An 18996-nucleotide genomic window follows, 5' to 3' on the forward strand; every position below is an offset into this window, starting at 1 on the left:
AGAGAGGGTGCAGTCCAGGTTCTTGGTGACAATCATTTGAGTGACTGGATCCAGCTGTACCTGAACTTACATCCATCCCTGACTTTTTAAAATCTGGAAACCAATAAATTACCTGTTGCGTTTATGCCAGTTTCTTTGGACTTCTGTTACTTGCAATTGAAAGACAACACACCCCGGGTAAACCCTGAACTCCTTTACTGCCTATTTGTGCCCCCCTCACCTAAAGTAACTTTTCCTTATCTGTACGAAGGGTATAATCACCCTTCCCAGGCATGGGGCCTGCGCCCGGAAAGGCGCATAATAAAGCTTGGCTGGAATTAAATGTGAAATGTAATGAAATATAAAATTGACATATTGTCACCTGGGAAAAGATCTTTACCATCCTCTTTTAGGGGAGGTTGGGAAGATTAAGTTTTCAGAGATTTATTTATTCTTTCAAAAAAAGTGAGATGGGCAACTGTGTAGTCTGAGGGTTGGAGAAAACTTCCCTGAGGAAGTGATGTTTATGCTGAGACCTGAAGGATGAGTATGAGTTAGCAAGGTGAAAGGGAGGTGGTAGGGAAGAACATCCCATGCAGAGGGATAGCATATGCAAAGGCCCCATGCCAGGAAACTGCAGAGAGTTTTCAAGGAACTCAAAGATGACCCCTGGGGCTGGAAGGTGAGGGAAGCAGTGGTGTCAGATGGGTGAAGCCACTGGAATTTGGGACTGGTTTGTTCCTGCAGCATAAACCTGGCCTTGCTGACTAATACAAGTGGTTACAGTAGAAAGACGGGGGCTGAGTCCAGCCTGGATTCAGCTGAGGAGGGTGGGCATGTTGAGAGAAAACAGAGGTTGCAAAAGTGCTGATGATGCTTTAAAAAAAGTCTGGCTGGGAAGAGGAGGAGAGAGCTGGAGTGGTCGGCCGAAGGGGACATTTGTTTCGTTTTAAAAGAGAGAAATCACTTAAACCTCCTAAAGGAAGAAGTCAGAAGAGAAGGAGAGGACAGAAACAGAAGAAGGGGAAAAATAAAGGCTGAGCCAGCTTCCTGAGCAGTGGGAGAGGTGGAGGGATGGAATCTGGGACATGGGGTGGGGAAGGCCCGGCCTTAGCAGAGTCACCCAAGAGCTGCCGGGAGGGGCCCACAGAGCGAACTCTGGCCGAGAAGAGAACAGTGCTGAATTAGCATGGGGGACGCTCGGGGCCTCCCACACGGGTCAGGAGAGCAAAGCTCCTTGATCTCCCAGGATCTCGACACTTGCTTCCTCCTCGCCAAGACTACCAGATCCCGTAGCCCCCTCCCCCAACACTGAAGGACACTTTGCCCACAACAGAGAACAAATCAAACTGTCAAATCACATTGGTTCTACTTCGAGCACTCCAGAGGAGAGCTCAGGGGTGGCCTGGAACGCATGCCCCCCCAGCAATTTTTACTTTGAAAATTTTCAAACCTACAGAAAAGCTGCATGAATAATACAGCCAGCACTTACATATCCTCCTAGACTCACCCATTGTTCAGATTTGCACCATTTGCATTCTCTCTGTCACTCTCTGTATGTATATGTATAATTATACATATATTTATAATTTAGTTTTAAGCTTAATATTTTTCTTATATAAAAGCAACATATGCACATGTAATCAACTAGAGGAAAGTGTAAATAAAGAAGTACTTACCCGTAATCCTACCACCAGAGACATCACTATTAATATTTTCACATATTTCCTTTTTGGATTTTACTATGGATTTTTAAACACAGTCAAGATTATATTGAATATACAATTTGTACCATGCTCTTTTATTATGGTCAGGAGTGTTTTCCCGAGTCACTTAAAATCCCATAGGCATCATTTTCGAATGTCTACACACTAACCTACACAACCATTTCCCAGAGATTGGACGTGTGGCCTGCTTCTGAGATTTCCTATTATAAACAACTTTGATGGATGTCTCGTTGCATACATCCTTTTCATGTTTCCAATTATTCCCTTGGGACAGATTCCTAGAAGTAAAATTCTGGGTCAGAGGGTAGCAACATTTTTAAGCTTCTCTATACATCCTGTTAAACTGCTCCCTGGAAATGTGTCCAGACTTTTGCTCCCACTAGCACTGTGTGGGAGCAGACTTGAGTAGACGCTATTGCTGAACTGGGGAGGGACGGAGGGGCACAGACGGAGATAGGTGTGGCCCTGGAAGGGACAGCACTTCACAGATCACCTCTTACAGGGGAAACCAGGGGATGGGGCGCTGCAGGCGCTGGAGAAATGGCTGCCGCACAGTAAACAAACCCACCACCATGTGTTTCTGCGTTCTGATCACGCGTCCAACACAAGAGACAAGGAGAGCGAAGGAAAAGAAAGCGAGGGATCATGGGATGAAACGTGTCAAGAGGCACACCGGCGTCAAAACTAAATGCCTCCTAAGGTCAAATTTTCTCAGGATACTCTGACCCCTGCTTACGATGACCATCTGCAGACCGCCCTCTCCCACAGCCCCAGTCCCAGCTGAATCTAGCTCCCAAATCCAGGCAGCCAGGAAGACGCGGGAGGAAGAGTCAGGTGTGCCAGCCCCCAGCATTGCCCAGGAAAGGGCAGTGACATTACCTAAGGAAAAGCTGGGCCTCTCACTGCGGCTTCTCTGCCAGGACCGATGAAAGAGTGGGCCTGGGCGACAGAGGTGAAAGGCAGCTCTCGGCCCCAGAGACTTGAAGTGGTTTGCAGCAGACCTGCTGTCACTCCACTGGGCTGATTTTTCATAAGCAACTCCTGGTTGCACCCCAATTCCCAATGGGCAGGAGTAGCCCCAATTGGCTGAGATGGGCTGAGTGGGGCCTGCAGGAGGCTATGGGAACACACAGGCGTACATGTGTGATGGAATTGACACGTTGGGCTGAGGGGTTCCCAGAGGCTACACGGCTAGAGAGGGCAGGCATGACATCATAGTCACCCTGATCTGTGAAGTCGCGGGGTTCCAGGGCCCTTCTTCTGCTTTGGGCGCTGTTTTTTGGTCTCGTTTGCCTTCAAAGAGGAAGTGATAGATGAACAGGCAGAGAAGAGTAGAGCAGGGGAAGCCAGCCCATCACTATTCAATATGCACCCCCCTACTCCCCACGACCTCTGCTAATGATGATGAACTGAGCAAAGGAGCTTCAGAGTGACAGGTGACTTGAAACCCACGTGGCTCTACACTTGCATTGGAAATGGGCTTTGGAGGTTCCAGACTTTGAACACCTGACGGGGTGGCGAGTAGGAGGCTATGTCCTGGTTTCACCATCTTGGACTGGGGGTGGCTTTCTCTCCTCTTCACACGGACTGGCCGGGGCCTGTCTCACAAGTGTGAAGCAGATCTACAGCTGGATTCCAAGGGAGACAGGGCTTGGTTGTGAAATGCACAACAAAGGGCTTGTGGAATCCACAGAGAATGTACTTAAGGACCCAAACACTCAGCTAGCACTTACTACATGCAAAGCTCTTTTGTAAGCACTTTACAAATCCGAATGATTTAATTCTCTTCACAACCCTATGAGGTAGGTATTATCATTATTTCAATTTTACAGAGGAGGAAACTCAGCCACAGAGAGGTTGAGTGACTTGCCCGAGTTCACACAGCCAGGACACCTCAGAGATTCGAACCCAGGCCACCTGGCTCTAGAGCGTGTTCATGAAACCTCACAGCCAATGAAACTGTAGGACAAATTGTCTCAAGGCAGATAACCCTCCTGGGGGTCAGAGCTGAGTTCTAGTTCCTACCAGTGTGTATTATTCATACTAAAGACTAAAGTGGGTAGGTCAAGATCCCACGCCTGCGTGACACTGGCTCAGACAATGAGCAGCTGTCACCTGCGCTGCAGAGGTGAGAAAGACTCTAATGAGAAAGGCTGTGGCTACCTTTTACAGGAGGAACCCAGAACCACAAAGAGCCTGAGGGCTGGCTGGCACCGGGTGTTCCCCCATTGCCCACACGTAAGCCCGGGACGGCCAGACCACATGGAAGCTGCCCTTCTCTGGGCGTGACACGTGCCCTTGAATCAGGAGTAAACCCTATGGGGCTTCCGGGCTAAACGAGCCATGGAGGGGCCACTGCTGACCTGCTGGTGGCCAGACTGAGTTTGGAGAGCTTCTGGCTCGGCGCTCTGCCAAAACCTCATCCAGACCCTGCGTCCCTTTGTTCTGCAACTGTGTCTAGTTCTCCGATTCTCAAAGGCTCTCAGAGGGCAGGCATGTTGTCTCATTCGCGTCTGCTGGTTTAGCCACAGTCTCTCTGACTTGCCCTTTGCTGACTTCTTTGGTCATCTTGCTTGACCTGAGTGCACTTCCGGATTTGAGACGGAGTTTACTTAACTCCATTCTTTCTTTCTGGCCCAGAAGTGTTTCCTGATAGTTCCTGGGACCTGCCCTAGCCTGACCTAACTTCCTGGTGGGGATCCAGTCCCAATGTCAGCCCCACCTCTGGACCATGTTCCCATCCCATTCTCAGTGAAAAACCCTGAGTTGTGAGAGAAGACAGTCAATGCTGGACAGAAGGCTTCAGGTGACACCTGTTCTAGATGTCCTCTCCTTTAAGAGAGTCTTTATATATCAAGATGCCTCAACATAATACCTTTACTGTACACAGGTAAAATATAAAACCGTCTTCTAAGACCAGTGTGTGTGTGTGTGTGTGTGTGTGTGTGTGTGTGTGTGTGTGTGCACGCGTGCGCATGCGCGCCTCTGTTTCTTCGCTTTGGGCTTCTCAAGCACCAGGACTGAGTGGTTCCCAAGTAGCCTGGCACCTGGCACGTAGCAGCACCCAGCTGGACAGGCTGGACCTTTTCAAACTTGGAGGCATCACTCATTTGGACACTTGCGCTGGGCAATTAGCAAAATATCCCTGTTTAAAAGATGGCAACCAATAAGCATCAGATGAAAGGAACCCTCAAAGAGCAAAATATAAGGCCATAGGAATGAGCGCCACAGACTCCAGCGTCAGCCGTTAGGCAGAGCCAGAGACAGGATTCGGGGCATGTCCGTCAGTCAAAAAACTTTTGATGAGGGTCCTAGGCTTAGGTGCTGTGAACCTCCCCGGGGGAATCTTCCAGTCCCCGCTCCTTACTTCCATCAGGATGGCACCAGATACCCCAGAGACACACCACACCCCTTTCCCCAAGGTCTCAAAATCCCCACCTCAGGAAGTTCTTCCTGTTGTCCAGCTTGAATTCTTCCAGTCAGACTTTAAACCAGACAAAATGGCCCATGAGCATAAAACAGTTTTTACATTTCTAAATGAATAACCCACACTTGAAAATAGGGATATTTAATTAAAGTACAATTTCTGACTTATTTTGAAAAGTTGGAATGATCTGGCCACGCTGGGCGCACACTCCCACAAGACACTGTCATTGGCTGGGGGTTCTCCCCAGCACAAACCCCTATGTGGGCATTTGGTGACATGGTGCTCCTTTGGGCTCTCTGCCTTGTCCCTTGGGGTAACAAGTGATCTGTTGTCACCCATCTAACTAAGCCCTCCGTGAACCCCTCAGGCTCCCTCCAGGCCATGCTGTCCTGATGGGCTGTTAAGGCAGGAGGGGCCGCAGTGTCCCGCACCCTCAGAGCTGGCGGGTGGGCACTGAGAACGCCGAGCAGCCTGCAAGCTCTGACTCAGTTTGTCCTTCAGTACACACCCCCAAAATGGCTGCAGGGCATCGGATCTGGGTCTGGAGAAGAGAATTTTTCTGCAAGGGATGTTGACGGCCCATTCCAGACAACTTCCCAAGGCCTGCTCAGCACCAGCTCTCACCGAGTGAGACACACTCCAAATTTATGCCCAAATCTAAACAGAGAGGCACGTTAAGGTTCTTATCCCAGTTCTTTTCATTATAAATCCTACTACGAGGACAACCAAAGGGAAGCTATCCTTAAACTTTCATTTAAAAGCTGGGGAGGGGAGGAAGGAGTAAAAATCTCTGCAATCAGATTTTTCTCACATTCAGATTTGTTCCTGATTAACTGTTAACGGCTCGTTCAGCCTGCTGTATAACAACTGTGCAAAGATGCATACATTTACCACCTGCTGGCCTTTTCGATGTTCATTATGAATTTAATTATTATTAAGTACCCGCAGTGTGCCAGGTGCTAAACGGCAGATGAGAGGCGGGACGGATGAAGGCTCCGTGTCAGCTGCTAATACATCCGCTCAGCTACTAGTTCCCAGGCCTTGCAGCCGGATCCTGCAGAGCCAGCCCTGTGTCTTGGGGCCTTCAGATATCTCCTCTGTGGGTCAGGGGCGACTGAGGAGGGCCTGTCCATGGATTCTCAGGTATTGGGAGGTGTCTGCAGGTGACGGGGCCTTTGCAGGCACCCTACAGCTTGCCAGGCAGCTGGTCAGCAGCATCCAGTGCCAGACAGGTGACAGGAGAGCAGAGGGCTGGGGAAAAGCCAAATCTATGCCCCACAAACCCAAAAAAGGAGCCCGAAGCCTAGGATCTGTATAAAGCATGTGTACCACACCTTGTATTGCAGGGGCGAAGAACCCAGGAAGAACATTCCAGGCATCTGTGTTCTCTGCCTACATCTGGAAGGTTCCTCTGTCTAAGATAGCCAGGTGCCCAGGCTAGCCCATAAAGGCCTAGTAACACAGCATGTGTCTGAGATAGACCTAAGTAACTTTGAGCAGCCAGGCCCATCTTGAGCCCCTTTAAACCCTTCTGAGCTTTAAGCCCCACCTGCCTCCTCCTGAGCCCACCAGCGGGGAAAGTGGGGAGGGGAAGAAAGGAGAGCCAGCTCTGCTTAGGAACCCACCATTTCCCACAAGGTTGGTTGTGGGTCCAGCCACGGGAACTAACCGTGGGCTGAGCTCTCTGCGCCAGTCTGAGGAAAGCTCAGCGTCCCCCTCAGGCAGGGGCAGGTGAGGGGGCAGGATGAGGGCTCTGGCCTCGGCAGAGGTGAGGGTGCACTGGGAGGAGGATGGGCGGGGGGACTGCATTTTTCTCCAGTTCTCAGTGAGTTCTGGCGAGTCTGATCTAAGCGGAAACACAATCAATCTGGGAAGAAACGCTCCGGGGGGCGCCCCATGGCCAGGGCGAGGGTGGGGAGGTGGCCCCAGGCAGGGCTGGAGTGTTAGTGTCACTGGCAGGCGGAGGGAGCAGCAAAGACTCAAAAACACCAGGAGGTGGAAAATGCAGTTGATGAGATGAATTTTTTCAAAATGATATCTGTGGTTTTTTTCTGATTATAAAAGGAATTCATGCTGCTGCCTGAATTTTTTGATAATGAGACTCTATTCATGTATTACTTGCATAATAATAATAAATTTTAGCCAGACACATAAAATAAATATGGACCTATTGAATTTGGAAAAAAATGTAAGTACAGAAAGCAGCAAATGAGAGTCCCTCTACAACCCACGTTCAGTTCCACAGCCCACCCTCTAGAGCGTCCTAAAGCACGTGCACGTTTCAGGGTCACTGCATGCAGGTCGACCGTGATGACAGGCTATCATGGCAGGTGTTCAGCAGAGTAACAAGTCACCCTTTGTGCTCTGTGCTTTACACACATCACCGCCACTCCTTACAGCAGCCCTGAAAGAGAAGTGCTATTATTCCCATTTTTCAGATGAGGAACCAGGCTCAGAGAGGTTGAGCTACTTACCCAAGGTCACACTGCGAGGAGGGGGCAGCCAAGAGTCAACCCTGGTCAGCCCTCCTCCAAGGCCTGGGCCCTTTCCACCCCATCTCATCCACAATCCAGGATGGCAACAAGAGGTGGGTAAATTGCATCTCATCCATTTCTTGAGTAAAACATGATAACGACAAAATGATTGAAACGATACTTGGGGAAACTTGTTTGAGTGGCTGAGAACAGGCGAGGCAGGTGCAGGAGAGATGAGCATTGAGGAGCCTAATAGTGGGATGGGCTGACTCTGGAAAAGGAAAGTGATTCCAGGACACTCTAGTGAGGAAGGAAATGGCTGGAGTAGACAGAAAAATGAAGGACTCCAGAGTCAGCCCACTCCAGGATCTCCTGGGTCCACCACGTGAGTGGGCCGAGCAGGCTGGCAGGTCTGCGGTTGCTTCCTGGACGGCGTGTCCATCACTGGAACGGCTTCATGTCCGTGGACGGGAAAAACCTCATTCACCTAACTGATACTTTGCAGCAATAAACGCTGCTTCTGTTACTTAAGTACCAAGGGAAGAGCAAATGGCTGTTCGCCGAGGGGAAGACCATTCCGCCGGGGACACCCAGGCCTCCTCCAGGAACTGCAGACATTCTCTAGGAAAACAGCGATCGTTTCCAACAGGCTGTACGCTTCTCCCTCCAAAAGGGGCAGACACTCCAGCCAGGCTGCTTTAGTGACAGGAAACTTACCTCACTCAGAGCTGTTCTTTGAGAGGTGTATTTTTTGTGGTTTTTGCTTTTATTTTTCTCCTTGAGGGCAAGTCCTAGTCACCAGGCATAAGACAGCGCGAGCGCCTGGTCCTGGCTCCTCGGAGGGGTCACTGCTCGGCCTCAGTGTCGGTGACTCAGTCCAGGCCGACACCGTCCCTCCGAGGCAGAGCTCATACTCTGCAGAGTGAAACGATTTATCAAAATCAGTGACACGAGGGACCCCGGGAGGAGACAAGCAGAGCACAGGAGAGGTCTTCACGCTATGGAAGGAAGTGGGAATGTTCTGGAAAGCTGCTGCTGAGGGGGCACATCCATAAATCAGACCACGTTTCTCAGCAACTGGCCTGCATCACCTTCATTTCTTGGGATCCCAAATGTTGGTGCCTCCTGGCCGGGCCTCCACTACAGACTGGCCCTGCTGGCCAGGTGGGTCTGAGGGTCCTCCTCCAGGTGCCCCAGCCATGGGAGCGAGGTGACGTGGGGCACGGGAGGAGATCTGCGTAGGGAGGAAGAGACCTGTGCTAGCCCAGCTTTGCCATGAACTCACTGTGTGACTCTGAGGAGGTCACTTCACCTCTCTGGGCTTTCACCTCATTTCTCAAGTGGCTCGGGCATCTGTTACAATGCCAAACTTGTGGTGCTTAACGCCTTGTGCTGGCACCTCTGTGGACTGTTCTCAGGGTGACCTCACAAAGCAGGGTAGGTGTGGGGAGAAGGAAGGTCCCTTCCTCCCCTCCAGTCCCCTTGCCAGATGGTGATGAAGCCGGGAGCCATCATGGGGGGAAGTTGGAGTGACTCTGTCAGGAAGGCAGAAGAGGAGGTTCGGGCAGGGGTGGGAGGTGGGACCAGGGGCCCTCTGGGGGGTTCTTCCACCTCCAGGGTTCTGGGAGTTCAGGATCCTACAGGCCAAGCGGAGTGACCTTTACCTAGCTAACAGTGAGAGATGCTCTGGCCTGGGGTTGGGAAACTAACACTCTTGCCGTGGCCGTGCCCATCAGCCCCTCCGGAGCGAGCCCACGGGACAGCACGGTAACGAAAACGGAAACGAGGCCCTTGGAGGGCTGGTTGGAACGGCTCTGAGGACTGCTGCTCCTCTGGGTGTGGGAGCGCCCCTGAAGAGCAGGGTCTCGGGGCTGTGCTCTCATGCTTCAGGCAACGTGGGGGATTCTGGGGGAACCCTGGAAGGCCTGTGGAGCAGGGGTGGTTGCTCCAGAAGAGACAGGCAGCGGTTCCCCTGCCCCAAGGCAGGGCTCAGACCAGAGAGGGTCACGCCGAGTCCCCACCGCTGAGGGGCCCAAGTTCTAGCATGGAAGAACCTAGAACCAAAGCTTCCATTTCTTCCCCTTCCGGACAGGAAGTGCACTGAGCTTGGAGTGGCTGGGAGGATGAAACGAGGTCATTTGTGTGAAAGGACTAAGAGAAAAAATAGTGTTGAGGTTGTTTTTGACATAAAAGGATTAGGTATTAAAATCATAAAGTGCTGCATTGCCCAGCCTGGCCACAGGGAAATGCGCCCAAGGGGTTCTCACTTGGAATGCAGGTTACCAGGCACTGTGGGGACCAGGGTGGCTCATGGGGCTAGTCTGGGTTGTCATAAACCACGACAAGGATCAGACAGTTAACACGGTAGCTGGCCTCCCCTTGTCCCCCTCCCCCACCCACCTCTGCTTCCAAGGGACTCCGAAAGGTGCCCTCTGTTCAATTACACACTTTATATACGCTTCACACACATGCTGTGTGTGCCCCTGCTAAGTTCTACTCCTACAGCTCATCTGGAAGGTTCCTCTGTCTAAGGCAGCGAAGTGCCCAGGCTCGCCCACAAAGGCGTGGTAAAAGAGCCTCAGTCCCCTCCGTGCAATGAGAGGGCGAGGCCAGATGTGAGCTCCTCTATCACGGGGTGTCATGCACGCCTGCATCACCTGGAAAGCCTTTGAAAGAACGTTCTGCCGGATACTTTTATCCTTTTGAAGTATGCTAGGGCCTGAGCCTACATATGAATTTATCTTAAAAAAAAAAAAGTAAAGGTAATATATGCACATGGCAAAAAAAACTAATAGCAGAAATGAGTAGAGTGAAGAAGTCTCCTGCCCCACCCCCAATTTCTCCCCCCAGAGGCCACCATCAAAACCTGATTCTCATCTTTCCTTCCAGAGTCAGGCTCCATATATGCGCACTCATTCACACGCACTCTCCCTCCGGTCACACAAGTGGGAACACACGATACGCACCTTGTTCCTCACTTAACAAGGCATCTGAGGGAACAACCACAGCAGTCGTCTGGACCCACTGCATTGATTTGGGGCCACACTATATTTAACCAGTTCCATACCAATTATTTCTAGACTTTTGCATAACAGACAATTCCCCAGTGAATCCCATATATATGCCTTTGCTCATATAGAAAGGGGTAAATTCTCAGAAGCAGCAATGCTTTGCCAAAGGGCATTTGATTTACGGGCCACATTTCTCTGCAGAGTTGGTGGTTTTCCATTCCCACTGGGAGCACAGCCCAGCCGGCGTGGGTTACCACCCCCCTGGATCCCTGCCATCTGATCCATGAACAGTGGCATCTCGCTGTGGTTTTCTCAGCAGTCTTTTTATTATGGGTGATGTCAAGTATCTTTTCATGTTTAGGCCCCCACCCCTAGTTTTTCTTTTTTTTTTTTTTCCTGTAAACTACCTGTTTTCTCTTTCCCAGGCATGGATATTTTGGTAAAGCATCTGGGGGCAGTTCTGGTGTGTCCTAGGACCCCTTGTCTGTTCTGGATGACCCAAGGTCACTTAAAGCTCTAACACTGTGGATTCTGAGACCATCATTAAAAGCCCGAGGGTCCAGGGATGTTCAGGTTGCAGAGAGCCCAACGATAGAAACCCTCAGCAACACAGCAACGAAAGTGGCAACGCAGCCCTGCGTGGAGCCCGAGCCTACAAGACTGATGTCCCGGCACACGACGAGGGGCAGCCCTCTTTGCATGGGAGAGTACGCCATGTCTGTCTGTAACATTTGCCCCTTGTCCCACTCATCTTAGAGCATGATGCGACAGGAAATGATGAAGACATTTTGCATCTGCTTCCATGGAAAGCTCCTCCTGGCTCCTCCAGAGCCAGCTTGTTCCTGCAACATCTTCCGCCCGCAGCTCCCTTTCAGATCTGCTGTAAAGTCCTTTCCTTCAGCAACCAGGAGTTACCCAGCTGTCCTGCTGGGCCCCACCACCCTGCAGTGAGAGGGTACAAGATTCCCAGGGGCAGCTCAGGTATCAGAAATGCACTGCAGAATCCTTCGAGCTCTGTTAATGGCACTATTTCACGTGATTTATCTGGAATGGTTTGTAACCTCGCCTAGATATATGCGATTAATAGCTAACTCCTGCACCCTTATACTGAGCTTCTGTTTTATAGGACATGCTCAAATGTCTGCTGAAAGAATAAATCATTAACACCTGTCTAATTGCCCCCTCTTTTGTCCGGAGGGTAGTTAGTAAAGTTCAAATCGGTTCAGTTGAACTGTGCTTACAAAGACTCCTAGCATAAGGAAGTCCACTTTCGGACAGCCTCAACCAGTTTTCTTGCAAATTTCAAAAGTCCCTTTCTTTAGCCCTAGAAATTAGGGTTGCCAGATAAAATACAGGACGCTCAGTTAAATTTGAATTTCAGATAAACAACAAATAATTTTTTAGCGTATGTCCCAAAGATTGCCTGAAACATACTTATCAGTTTCCTGTGGCTGCTGTGACAAATTACCACAAACTGAGTTGCTTAAAACAACAGATATTTATTCTCTCATAGCTCTGGAGGTCAAAAATCCAAAATCAGTATTACTGGGCCAAAATCAAGGTGTTGGCAGGGCCGTGCTTCCTCTGGAAGCTCTAGGAAAAAATCCTTTGCTTGCCCCTTCCAGCTTCTGGTGGTTGTTGGCATCCACATCACTGCAATGTCTGCCTCCATCATTACGTCGTCTTCTCTGCCATGTTTTTGATCTCTCTGCCTTGCTCTTCTAAAGATACATGCGACTGCATCTAGGATCTGCTCAGATAAATCAGGCCAATCTCATCCCAAGATCCTTAATTTAATCCCATCTGCAAAGACCGTTTTTCTGCATAAAGTCACATTCACAGGTTCTGGGCATTAGGAGCTGGTATCTTTGGGGGACATTATATTGACTACCATACTTATACTAAAAAAAAATTTATTGTTCATCTGAAATCCAAATTTAACTAGGCATCCTCTGTTTTACTTTGCTAATTCTGACAGCACTGCCTGAGCCTGAGCCTCTTGAGATGGCAGGGACTGAAACGGTGTGTCTTCAGCTGCTCACCACCCTTCCTGGTATGTGCATGGGGACCAGGCCAGAGACTCAAGTCTCATCATCAAAATCTGTTGTCTCTGAAGTGGGGCTCATGATATACAGTGGCATTCCAGTTTTCAGGAGAATCTAAAGGTTTGGATTGATCTGAAGATTTAACTTTTTAAAAGGTTATGACAAATAGTGCATGCATTTCCATTTTTGGCACTGGAAACTCCAAATGCAGACCTGTACCCCTCCACCCTCCAGGAAAGGAGAAGGATGAACAAACATACAAGTTACGTACCTGTTCCCCTTTCTGTTCTCAACTCTCTTTAAGAAAGGCGTTAAGTTTTAATCAGTGTTGAATTCACTTACCCATTTATTCAGTCACTAAACAATTACAGAATGTGCCATGTGCCGTGCCAGGCATTAAGGATACAAAGATGAATAAAACATCGCCCAACAGATGGATGCTTTAGGGAGCGTGGTTCCCTGGGGAAGCCCCAAATAGTGGAATCAGATAAAGTTGTGGAAATTAACCACAAAATAATGGGTGCTACTAAGGTAAAAGCAGAAAATTTTAATCAATTTGCTTAGAGACTAGTGGTATAGAGAGAAACCCAACTAATTCACTAATTATCTTTAAATTCTAGCAACCATTTTTAGCCTATAGTTACGGAAAAAATAACTTGCATTACAAAATGTGTTACTTAGCCAGGTCTGCCTTAACATGATGGAGATTTTTCCTTTTTCCAGGTCTTCTGGATCCCTGGAAATGGGGGTGATGGGGAGACAAGTCCTCTGGCCCCAGCAGTCACACTCTGGGGCCTCCACCTCCTGGGAGACCTGGCAGGGCAAGCCCACCGGTTCAGCCCAGAGCAGGGCTGCCTGACTCAGTCATCTCTCCCTTCACCTGTGGCTGCCTCCTGCTCCCCATTCCTAGGGCACAGGGAATGCACACAAATTATGTCCTCTCCCCCAAATACATCTTATGCTGAAGAGGGTTTTTTTAAGAGGAAAAAGGAATCTGTTCATTTATGTATCGTAAGGTATAAGACCTCAAGGTAGAAATTCCAGGTCTCTGCCCTATCAAAAAAAAAAAAAAAAAAAAAAATCCAAAACTTTTTCCTTTGTCCTTGGGAGAAAGAGAGCAGCGTCTCCTGTTTCCCCCTTGCCCAGGCACTGGCAGTTTAACAAACAGCAGGACCCCTCAGGCTAATGAATGGAAAAGCCAGGTGAAGCTTGCCCTGGAGAGCAGCAGCCCAGGCTTGAGAAGCAGAAGTTGTCGCCTGTTCGAATCCCCTGTCGGCCTCAGACTAGCCATGTGGTTTCAGGCATCACGTAACCTCCCTGAACCTCAGTTTCCTAATCTGTTCTTAACTCACAGGTTCGTGTCAAGAATTAAAGGAGATAACGTCAACAGTAAAGTACTACCTGCTTGTTAGTAATTTGGGGAATGAGGAGATCTCGCAGCATCCTGAGATCACCCCATGTAGCTACCCGAATGTGGGGCCACCCCCGTGCCTGTGTTTAAAGTGCTCCCATGCCACTCCCCTCTCCCAAACACCTAGAGGCTGATGTCCAAATAAGAGCATTAAAGTAGCTCAGATTTTTAATTGAGACTGACCATTCCCTAATTAGTCCAAATTAGAACAATATTAATGTATCCAGAAAGCCAGGCTGTCCCAAGCGTTCTTTGTAAACTTTGGGCCCACTGGGGACAGAGTTTGTTCCACCAGAGGGTGGCAATCCCAGGAGACTCAGTAGTGGAGACCCAGTGATGTGGGATCCGGTGTCCATTGTGTGGCCATAGCCCTTGACGATGAGGTCCCTGCGCCCGGGGGCACAGATGCGGCCAGCATGCCCTGGGCTGTCCACTGGGCGACTGAGAGAGTTGCCCCTGCCCAGCATCCTTATGGTCCTCAGTTGCATCCAGGGCTGTGTGCACACCCCGCAGCTCACGCCTGGATCCACGGGAGCTCAGCAGGCCTGTGTTCAGTGCCGAGACCAACAATGTTCCTCCAGTTCCGTCAGGTTGGGGTGCTTTTAAGAATTTTCTTGAAGAACTACTCACCCTAAATACAATTTATAGACTGAAATGATCCCTGCCCACCCAGCACCCCAAATCCAACAAAACAGACTCTTGGGCGGGCTCTTATATACGGTATCCAGGCTTTATAGTCGGTGGGTTTTTAAAAAAGGTTGGGGGAGAAGGTGAGAGGCAAGAAGAGAACTGAGAACTGACTCTTGTTTTAGTTAGATGGAAGAGTGGCTGTGGGAAACGTATTTCAATACCATAAGAGAGCCCAGTGAGGCTGCAGATTCTAGTAATGCAGTATGCATAACCCCAGCCTCATCTGTGTGAGCCCCTCGCTTCTCGGCTCCCCATCACTCCCCGTGCTTCTGCTCCTGGAGTGCGGGCCACAGTGCTGTAGACATGGGGGAAGTAAAGTGGATTGTTGAGTAAAGGGGATGGGCAGTACCGCAGGAGGCTGGGGGACGCAGGCTGACCCCCCACACTGTGACCCTTTTCCCTAACAGCAGGGGCTTGCTTGCCTGCCTTGCTCAGGGAACCCACCCTTCTGAATTCCATTTCTTCCCGTAGACACTGCCTGGGAACCTGAACATCATCTTCCCTGAGTTCACACACTGGGCTCCTCTTGGCCACAATTTCCAGCCATCGGTCACACATACCCTCCATGGAAGTGCGGTGGGTGAGAACGTTTTTCATGCTTTGTATGAGCTGGAAATAAAATGAGCTTCTCTACCTGATAAGCGTGGACCTGCCCAGGACGCTAAATTTGGTTCTGCCGTCACCGGCGACATGAAGCAGGAGCCCAGTTTAGCGGCTAGCTTTCGGTTTAACATACTTTCTCCAGGCTCATGTTACCCACGATCCATTCATAGGAGCTGAGGGCACAGCTTCTCCGGTCATTAGTACTAAAGACATGTCTGTTGGCCTGGATGGTGGAACCAGAGTGGAGGCGCAGCGGGCGCAGAGGCAGGAAGGCACAGGGGGCAGGGAAAGCACGCTCCGGCCCCCTCCCCAGCTGTGAAATCTCGGGGCCTCAGTTTGCTCCTCTGCAAAATGAGGATGATAATCCCTACCTGGCGGGGGAGTGAGGGTTAAATGAGGCAATGTTTTTAGTAAAATAAATGCAACCTGCTACTTCCATTATTATCAGCCTCTTCACACAGTAAAATCAATCTAGACCAACAGGGAGTGTGTTAAGTTGGTCTGAAGTAGGGCAAAGCAACAATTATAGAATATCTTAAAGGAAATGTGATTTTTATTTTCAAGTATATGGAGCAACAGAACCGTGTACTAGTAAGTAGAGAACTTATATTATTTAAACAGGTAAAACTCATCTGATGTCAGCCTGTTTGATTTATTAGCATCCAACTGCATGAATCAAGAGTAATTATTATTTTCTTTTAAAGATTTTATTTTTTATTTTTTTTCCTCTTTCTCCCCCAAGCTCCCCAGTACATAGTTGTATATTCTTCGTTGTGAGTCTTTCTAGTTGTGGTATGTGGGACGCTGCCTCAGCGTGGTTTGATGAGCAGTGCCATGTCCGCGCCCAGGATTCGAACCAACGAAACACTGGGCCGCCTGCAGCGGAGCGCGCGAACTTAACCACTCGGCCACGGGGCCAGCCCCTCAAGAGTAATTATTTTGAGCTACGTATGTGCCCTGCTCTGTGACCAGGCAAGACACCCAAGGGAGCAGGAAAGCCATATAAGAGACAAGCCTTGCACTCAGAGGAGGTACAGCCCACAGGGAGATGAGACCTGCACACACAGCAAGGCAAGAGGGAAACAATTACACGTTAACCCGTGCAGTGCTGGTGACTGGGGAGAGATGAACAGTGCAGAGGCTGCCAGCTCTTCCTGAGCACAAAAGCCAGGGAAGGCTTCAGGGAGGACAGAGACTGGGGGAGGTCAGGGTGACTGAAACGGGGAGGCTGGGAGAGGGTACCATGGGTGAGCAAGCGGCAGAGAGAGCATGATGTCTATTAAGGACCGAGGAGACAGGCTGGCCAGCAGTGGGACTGGACAGGGAGGCAGAGGTATGGGGACCTGGGCAGGCAGTGCCAGATGGGGTTTGGCTTAGCAAGGGACAGAGAACCCAGTCACGGACTTGTGCTTAGACAAGGCCAGAGCAGATGACAAGGCTGCTCTGGGAGGAAGAATTTGGCAATTGTCTGAAAAATGGGTTGGATGTGAATTTTGGAACTGAAATTGGGAATGCTTTATTATTGTTCCCATATAATGATCCAAGGGCGAGGTGATAAGGCCTAACCTCCTTTTAGCACTGGTGAGCACGGGCCTGGGAAGGGGGGCAAATCCAGGCGATTCTGGGAGGAAGAAACTGATGGTTAGCTCTGTTCCAGGATGTGGAGGAAGAAGAGTTGAAGACTTCAAGGTCTGCCACGTGGGGACTGGAAGATGGCTGGTTCCAGTGACCAAAGTGGAGGGGAACAGGGTATAATGAGGGCGTCTTTAGAGAGAGCAGGGTAAGCAAGGGTTGAAGATGTGGGGCCACTTGACACTCAGCGCTCAAGGTCAGCCCCAGGGTCGTCAAGCGGTTGGGCTGTCGTCAGGGTGGGGCGACACACATGCCCTGAAACACTTCCCACCACCCAGGCCCATGAGACACCCTCCATTCCCAGGGCAAAGGTCGAGAGACAGTAGCCCAGCTCCAGCTCAACTCAAATTCCAAGTGCAAGTGGTTCAGTTAATGAGACTCTCACCACCGAAGAGCCATCAGAATATTATACCATCAAAGCCAACTCCAGCCTTTAATTTAATCACTCTGGCCTTAATCAATTCCCAATACACCGCTAAACGTGAGTGGTGGGAAGAGGCTGCCGCTGGGCAAGATGAGAATGTGATTCTGCACCAAATCCCCGTCTGATTAGGAGGAAACTGAGACCCCAAGGAAACAGAAAGGCTCCCAGGAAGTTCCATCCAAGGGTCACGACAGAAGCCAGGCAAGTCCCAGCCCCTCTCCGGAGACGCTGGCACATGCACGGGCAAGATATCACTTGAGGTTACGCTAAAGGCCCCCCACCCCCGCACTGTCCTACACCCTGGCTTTAGGCCTCTGCTCCAAAGAAGGGACAGACAAGACAGGACAGGCTGGACTGTGGCCATGTGTCCACCCATCCCGGCAGGTGTTCACCCTTGGGAACCAGCCTGCACTGTCTGGCTGGCTCTAAGGGAGCGAGGTGGCAGCAGGCAGCCGACTATTTCAGGCGGCAGGCTCCACTCAGCTCGAGAGACTTCAGACCGGGCACCTGACTGCGCCTCCCGAGAGGTGTCCTGCCTCCCTGTGACACTCATCTCCTGAGAAGCTCCAGGAATTCCCATACATTGTTTTATTTCTGTTCTGTGACTACTCAGTGAGAAGAGAGACGAGCTATTCTCTACTCTGAGAAGGGAGAGCACATGATCCTCATTTGACAGATGGAAAAATGGAGGTATGGGAAGTCTTAGTCTTTGCCACAGGTCTCTCAGTTGGTAAACAGGAAGGTTGCAATTAAATTCAGGGCTTGGTAAGCCCAAGCAGCAGGTGATGACAGAGGCCCACAAAATTGGGGTGGCTACCTTCTGGAATTCAGTCTTGTCAGCAATAAATGATACGGAGATCTTTTTTAAAGATTTTTTTTTTCTAATTTGGCCCAGATTGGCAATTTATGACATGAATCCTATCAGTTAAAAAAATTGTTTATCCTGCATTTCCCATCAAACATCAAACACTGGTTCACAATTATCTATAGCACTTTAGTGACATTGAAAGGGATTTATTTCAATTAATTCAGTTTTTATTAACACTCTGCAGGGAACAGAGCATAGCCATCACTGCTGTGATGCCAAGCAGGGAGGAGTTCAGAACCAAAGAAGGAAGAACTGAACCCAGAGGAAAGACGCCCAGGAGGTATGGTATCCCCACGGGATTAACCCCGGGGAAAAGATTAAACAGGTTTAAAGAAGGTTCAGGTGAGTCTGTGAATGATCACTCCATTATTCGAGCGGATTTAGGGATGTTCTGCGAAATCCTTCATTTCTAAGCTGCCTCATGGTGACAGCAGAGGCAGAAGCTGAAGCGCTGTACCGCGGGTTAGGGCCAGCATAGAATGTCCCTGTCCTGAGGGAGAAGACAAGACAGAAGATGGATGGCAGGAGGGCGAGTGACTCTTCGAGATTCCTGGAGATTCTTGGCCATGGGCAGCTTTGAAAGGGACAAGTTCGTACGAATCTACACCACAATTATTACCATACCCCAATTAGCACGTTTATAGGCAACTATTCCATCCGTATGTACAACCTTTGCTCAGCTTATTAACATACATTGATTTAAAT

At 49.8% G+C, this 18996-nt stretch overlaps 1 protein-coding gene and 1 long non-coding RNA gene across 22 annotated transcripts in view; one reads left to right on the top strand and one right to left on the bottom strand.

Moving 5' to 3' along the window:
- MAPT (microtubule associated protein tau) overlaps window positions 1-18996 on the bottom strand; it is a 102202-nt gene that overhangs the window by 73200 nt on the left and 10006 nt on the right. Inside the window, exon 1 of one of the 21 annotated variants that reach the window (XM_070560281.1) lies at window positions 2586-2917. The exons of 18 other annotated variants lie outside the window; for them this stretch is intronic. The gene's annotated coding sequence lies outside the window, so the exon portion shown is untranslated. Of the gene's footprint in view, window positions 1-2585; window positions 2918-18996 lie in introns of those variants that run through there. 2 more of the 21 variants (XM_070560279.1, XM_070560277.1) reach the window with 2 other exon arrangements.
- LOC139073864 (uncharacterized) lies at window positions 9052-11790 on the top strand. Its single transcript, XR_011522965.1, has 2 exons — window positions 9052-9165; window positions 11044-11790. It is a non-coding gene; the product is annotated as an uncharacterized lncRNA (long non-coding RNA).

Source organism: Equus przewalskii, chromosome 10 (assembly GCF_037783145.1).
Source record: "Equus przewalskii isolate Varuska chromosome 10, EquPr2, whole genome shotgun sequence".
NCBI lineage: Eukaryota > Metazoa > Chordata > Mammalia > Perissodactyla > Equidae > Equus > Equus przewalskii.